Source organism: Rhinopithecus bieti, unplaced genomic scaffold, assembly GCF_001698545.2.
Source record: "Rhinopithecus bieti isolate Rb0 unplaced genomic scaffold, ASM169854v2 scaffold_68244, whole genome shotgun sequence".
Taxonomy (NCBI): Eukaryota; Metazoa; Chordata; class Mammalia; order Primates; family Cercopithecidae; genus Rhinopithecus; species Rhinopithecus bieti.
This window is the reverse complement of record NW_016825829.1, coordinates 971250-979217: the sequence shown is the minus strand read 5'-3', so window position 1 is coordinate 979217 and position 7968 is coordinate 971250. Positions and strand designations below refer to the sequence as shown.

The window sequence follows — 7968 nt, the reverse complement described above, 5'->3', positions numbered from 1 at the left end:
GATCACGAGGTCAGGAGATCGAGACCATCCTGGCTAACATGGTGAAACCCCGTCTCTACTAAAAAATACAAAAAACTAGCCGGGTGAGGTGGCGGGTGCCTGTAGTCCCAGCTACTCGGGAGGCTGAGGCAGGAGAATGGCGTAAACCCGGGAGGCGGAGCTTGCAGTGAGCTGAGATCCGGCCACTGCACTCCAGCCTGGGTGGCAGAGCGAGACTCCGTCTCAAAAAAAAAAAGAAAAGAAAAGAAGAGAAGAGAAAAGAAAAGAAAGAAAGAGCCAAGAAAGCAAGCAGAGCAAAGCTAAGCTAAGCTGGAAGGGAAAGGGGGCTGATATGCCAGGACCAGGCAAAGCCTATGAAGCGGGTCCCTAGAGTGGTGACAGGACGGGCTTGCGCAGTAACAGGTTGCATAATGAATTGGTGCCATTATTCCAGAAAGTATTAACCGGAGGAGCTTTGCAAAGCTGTCCACTCAGGCCTTGTGTTACAGATGAGGTAAGGTCTTAAGTCCAGCTGTGGCTGCAGTGAAGATCACAATTCTCTGGCCTGATCTTGCCCCATCACACACTGACCACAGCTTGATCACAGATGCACTGGTCAGCTGCTCCACTCCCTGAGCCTCAGCGCTCTCTCTAGGAGCCCTCAGTCCCTATTGGTCCAGGGTTCCTGCTCCTAACGGGCTCACTAACACAGCCATAGATGAGGGCAACCTAGCCACAGCTTGCTTCCTGCTGTGTCTTTGACTCTGCACTGCCACCTCAGTGAACCCAGGGCCTACAGGAGGTGACAAACCTCTCCATTCTTCCACAGGTTCTGTGATTGACCTCAGATTAAATGCTGGGATGAGCAATAAGTATGTAATTGCATAAGATACCAGATAAGGCCAGGCACAGTGGCTCATGCCTATAATCCCAGCACTTTGGAAAGCCGAGACAGGAGGATCCCCGGAGGCCAAGAGTTTGAGACCAGCCTGGGCAACACAATGAGACCCCCATCTCTACAACAACTTAAAAAGGTAGCCAGGTGTGGTGGCTTACAGTCCTTGCGGTGGGCTCTTCGCCTAGAGTCCTCGCCACTCGGGAGGCTGTGACGAGAGGGCTGCTTGAGCCCAGGAGTTCAAGGTTACAGTGAGCTATGATGGCCCCAAGGCATTCCAGCCCAGGTGGCAGTGTCACAGAGCAAGACCCTGTCTCTAAAACAAACAAACAAACACAACCAAATCATTAAAATGGGCCGGGCGCGGTGGCTCAAGCCTGTAATCCCAGCACTGTGGGAGGCTGAGACGGGCGGATCAACAGGTCAGGAGATCGAGACGATCCTGGCTAACATGGTGAAACCCCGTCTCTACTAAAAAATACAAAAAAAATAGCCAGGCGAGCTGGCGGGCGCCTGTAGTCCCAGTTACTCGGGAGGCTGAGGCAGGAGAACGGCGTGAACCCGGGAGGCAGAGCTTGCAGTGAGCCAAGATCCGGCCACTGCACTTCAGTCTGGGCGACAGAGCGAGACTCCGTCTCAAAAAAAAAAAAAAAAAATCATTAAAATGTTCCTTAAATAATTAAAAATCCCATGCGGGTCATGGCAGCTCATGCCTGTAATCCCAGCACTTTGGAAGGTCAAGGCAGGAGGATCACTGGAAGAAAGGAGTTCTAGACCAGCCTGAGTGACACAGCAACATCCCGTCTCTACAAAAAAATAAATAAATAAACAGAATTAGCCATGTGTGATGGCAAACTCCTGTGGTCCCAGCTATATGGGAGGCTGAAGCAGGAGGATCATGTAAACCCAGGAGGTTGAGGCCGCAGTGAGTTGTGTTTGTGCCACTGCACTCCAGCCTGGGTGGCACAGTGAGACCCTATCTCAAAATAAATAAATAAATGAAAATCCCAAAACAAAACCTATATGCTCACATGTTGGTAAGACAGGACCAGGGCCAGTAATACTGGGACCACAGACCTAATTCTATCTGAGGCTACCAGGAAGCTGCAATAAGCTGCTTGGTGAGTGGCCAGATACATAGGACACAGGGGACACATGTGAGCTGAACACCAATGGCCACCAGACTGCAAGTATACTGCTCTGGTTGTGAGGTCCCTGCATCCTCTGTCCCACCAACATTCTGGAGATGAGTTCAGAGTGGCCGTCCGGGTCCTTGGTCTGTACTCATCTGTGGCTCCTGGTGTCCACAACTCTAAAACCTGTTGGTGTAGACCAGGGGACCTCTAAACTTCCCTTCTGCTCTAGTGAGTCGGGATCTACCTTCCAGAAAGAGGGAGAGAGTGGAGTCGTGGAGACACCGGCTGCTAAAAGTATTTTAAATGATGTAGATACTGACAACCTAATATTAAGCGGAACTGTATACATAGCATGAACACAGCCATGCCAAGTGTACACAGAGGAAAAACAGCAAGAAGGCATGCCAAGAGATTGACACGAGTCATCCCTGCACTGAGGGATTACAGTGGCTACTTTATTCTTTGTTTTTCAGATATTCAAAATTGCTTTTATAATTTTTTTTTTCAAAGGCATGTTTCTTTTTCTCTCTAAAATTAGGCTGTGGGGCCAACCCTGGAAACAAAAACTACCTTTCGCAGGCTACTGCCTTTGCAGCTTTAGTTTCTTTCCTGGGAAAACTAGGATGACAGCCATGAATCAAACGGAGTCACAGATGCCAGAGCTCACCCAAATGTTCCAGATGCTTGCAAAGACTATTCCACAAAAAAACTGTTACTCACACTGCTGTGGTGGTGCTTATAGTTTATCACCAAACACAGACATAAACATCACAGACAAGGACAAAGAGAGGAAAGTTAGGATTTGTGTCTATTTTTTTGAGACAGAGTCTCGCTCTGTCGCCCAGGCTGGAGTGCAGCAGTGCAATCTCGGCTCACTGCAAGCTCTGCCTCCCGGGTTCACACCATTCTCCTGCCTCCATCTCCCGAGTAGCTGGGACTACAGGCGCCCACCACGCCTGGCTACTTTTTTGTATTTTTAGTAGACACGGGTTTTCACCGTGTTAGTCAGGATGGTCTCGATCTCCCAACCTCGTGATCCACCCACCTTGGCCTCCCAAAGTGCTGGGATTACAGGCAGGAGCCAGTGCACCCAGCCGAGGATTTGTGTCCATTATCAGACACAGGGGCTGCATTTGCCATTGCTCCCAGCATAGAGTTGAAGCGCCACTAGTGAAAGACACATGTATAGGTGAGGGCTGTAAGGGACTCTAGAACACAATATGAGTACACTGACCTTGGACCCAAGACACACATGCACGTGCACACACACACACCATACAGACACACACACCATACACACACACACCATACACACCATACACACACACCATACACACCATACACACACCATACACACACACACACCATACACACACACACCATACACACCATACACACACACCATACACACCATACACACACACCATACACACCATACACACACACCATACACACACACACCATACACACACACACACCATACACACCATACACACACACACCATACACACACACACCATACACACCATACACACACACCATACACACCATACACACACACCATACACACCATACACACACACCATACACACCATACACACACACCATACACACACACACCATACACACACACACACCATACACACCATACACACACACACCATACACACACACACCATACACACCATACACACACACCATACACACCATACACACACACCATACACACCATACACACACACCATACACACACACACCATACACACACACACACCATACACACCATACACACACACACCATACACACACACACCATACACACCATACACACACACCATACACACCATACACACACACACCATACACACCATACACACACACCATACACACACATACATACACACACACCATACACACACACACCATACACACACACCATACACACCATACACACACTACACACACACTATACACACACTACACACACCATACACACTATACACACAATACACACCATACACACACACACCATACACACATACACCACACACCATACACACACACCATACACACACCATACGCCCACACACCATACAGACACACCATACACATCATACACACACACATCATACACACCATACAACACAACCATACACACACCATACACACACACCATACACATGCACACACAAACCATACACACAAATCATACACACCATACACACACACCATACACACGCACACCATACACACACCCCCCATACACACACCATACACACACACACCATACACACACAAACACCATACACACACACCATACACACCATACACACACACCATACACACCATACCACACACCATACACACATACCATACACACACACACCATACACACCATACACACACCACACACACACCATACACAGCATACACACACCACACACACACCATACACAGCATACACACACCACACACCATACACACCATACACACACACCATACACACACACCATACACACGCACACACACACCGTACACACCATACACACACACACCATACACACACACCATACACACACACACCATACACACACAAACACCATACACACACCATACACACGCACACACACACCATACACACACACCATACACACACGCACACCATACACACCATACACACGCACACGCACACCGTACACACCATACACACACACACCACACACACCATATACACGCACACACACCATACACGCACACACACCATACACACACACCATACACACCATACACACACACACCATACACACATCATACACACCACACACACGCACACACACCATACACACACACCACACCATACACACCATACACATGCACACACACCATATACACGCACACACACCGTACACACATGCACACCATACACACCACACACACACCATACACACACGCACACCATACACACACCATACACACGCGCACACACACACACCGTACACACCATACAGACACACTGTACACACACACACCATACACACCATACACACCACACACCATACACACCATACACATGCACACACACACACCATACACACACACCATACACACCATACACACACACACAATACACACATCATACACACCACACACACGCACACACACCATACACACACACCACACCATACACACCATACACATGCACACACACCATATACACGCACACACACCGTACACACATGCACACCATACACACCACACACACACCATACACACACGCACACCATACACACACCATACACACGCGCACACACACACACCGTACACACCATACAGACACACTGTACACACACACACCATACACACCATACACACCACACACCATACACACCATACACATGCACACACACACACCATACACACACACCATACACACCATACACACACACACAATACACACATCATACACACCACACACACGCACACACACCATACACACACACCACACCATACACACCATACACATGCACACACACCATATACACGCACACACACCGTACACACATGCACACCATACACACCACACACACACCATACACACACGCACACCATACACACACCATACACACGCGCACACACACACACCGTACACACCATACAGACACACTGTACACACACACACCATACACACCATACACACCACACACCATACACACCATACACATGCACACACACACACCATACACACACACCATACACACCATACACACGCACATATACACCACACACACACCACACACACACACCATACACACACCATACACACGCGCACACACACACACCGTACACACCATACACACACCATACACACCATACACATGCACACACACACACCATACACACTCACACACACCAGACACACCATACACACACGCACACCATACACACCATACACACACACCATACACACACACACCATACACACGCACACACACCAGACACACCATACACACACGCACACCATACACACCATACACACACACCATACACACACGCACACCATACACACACCATACACACGCACACATACACCGTACACACACACACCATACACACCATACACACATGCACACCATACACACGCACACACACACAACCGTACACACCATACACACACCGTACACACACACCATACACACACACCATACACACACCATACACACGCACACACACACCGTACACACCATACACACACCATACACACACACCGTACACACACACCATACACCACACACACACCATACACACATGCACATCATACACACACCATACACACGCACACACACACCGTACACACCAACCATCCACACACCATACAACCATCCACACCATACACACACACAGCACACACACCCCATACACACACCATACACACACACCATACACACCATACACACACCATACATACACCACACCCCACACACTATACACACACACACCATACACACACGCACACCATACACACACACACCATACACACACACCATACACACCATAAACACACGCACCATACACACCATACACACACCATACACACCATACACACACACCATACACACAATACACCGCATACACACACACCCCATACACATACACACCATACACACACACCCCTTACACGCACACACCATACACACACCATACACACACCCCTTACACGCACACACCATACACACACCATACACACACACCCCTTACACGCACACACCATACACACACCATACACACACACAGACCATATACACACCATACACACACACAGACCATACACACACACACCATACACACCCCTCAGAATGTGTCTCCTGCACACACACCTCAAAACACCCCTAAGAACCAACCGGAACATACACACTACACACACAGCATACACACTACACACACACACCCCTCAGAATGTGTTCCCACACACGAACTTCAAAACACCCCTAAGAACCAACCTGAACCTACACAGCACACAGAGAACCCTAGAACTGCACCAACCCCCCTCCTCAGAACCCAGTGCCTCCTCCTCCTCACCAACCCCCCAGGACCCAGTGCCCTCCCAACCTCCCAGTTTCCAGCATTCCCTTATCCCCTTCAGAACCTTGCGCCCTCACCCCCTCCCAGGACCCAGAGCTCCCTCACCTCCACCAGGACCTGGTCCCCCCTCAAACCCCCCAGGACCCGGCACCCCTTCACCCTCCAGGACCCAGCACACCTCAGCCCGTGGTGTCCCATTACCCCTCGCAGAACCTGGTCCCCGTCTCTCCCCTAGGACCCAGGGTCCCCTCACCCTCCAGGACCGTTTCACCTGCAGGGTGTAGCACCCACTCACCCACCCGGGACCCAGCGCCCCCTCACCCCAGGACCTGGTGCCCCTCAACCCCAGGACCCAGCACCCCCTCAATCCCCCAGGACCTGGTGGTCCCTCAACCCTTCAGGACCCGGGGCCCGCTCAACCCCAGGTCCCGGTACTCCCTCAACCCCTCAAGACCCGGGGCCCGCTGACCCACCCAGGACCCGGCACCCCCTCACTTCCCAGGCCCCTCACACCCAGCACCTGGTGCTCCCTCAACCCGTCAGGACCCGGGACCCGCTCACCCACCCAGGACCCGGCGGCCGCCACACGCACTCTCGCGCCCGCAGCACCTCTGGTGCCCGCCCTGGTACCTGGCGCAGCTGGGCCTCTGCGGCGCCGCCCTCCTGCCGCCGAAGCTGCTCCCGGAAGCGCGCAACCTGCTCCAGCAGCGCGTCCACCAGGGACGGCGCGGCGTCGCCCTCCAGCGCGGCCAGGCGGGCGCGGAGGCGAGTGATGAGGGCGTCGCGGGCGGCCAGCTGGTCCTGCAGGCGGCGCAGCCGCTGTCCGGCCTCGTGGTACAGGGTGCAGAGCGCGGCGGCTGCGCGCGGGGTCCCCTCCCA

General features: G+C 51.4%; 1 protein-coding gene across 4 annotated transcripts in view; it reads right to left on the bottom strand.

Annotated features, from left to right (window-relative positions):
- Window positions 1-7962, bottom strand: part of TNIP2 (TNFAIP3 interacting protein 2) — a 20149-nt gene extending 12187 nt beyond the window's left edge. For 2 of the 4 annotated variants that reach the window (XM_017863151.1, XM_017863149.1), the window contains exon 1: window positions 7720-7962. The gene's annotated coding sequence lies outside the window, so the exon portion shown is untranslated. Of the gene's footprint in view, window positions 1-7654 lie in introns of all 4 variants that reach the window. The other 2 variants (XM_017863150.1, XM_017863152.1) reach the window with 1 other exon arrangement.
- Window positions 7963-7968: the final 6 nt, after the last annotated feature.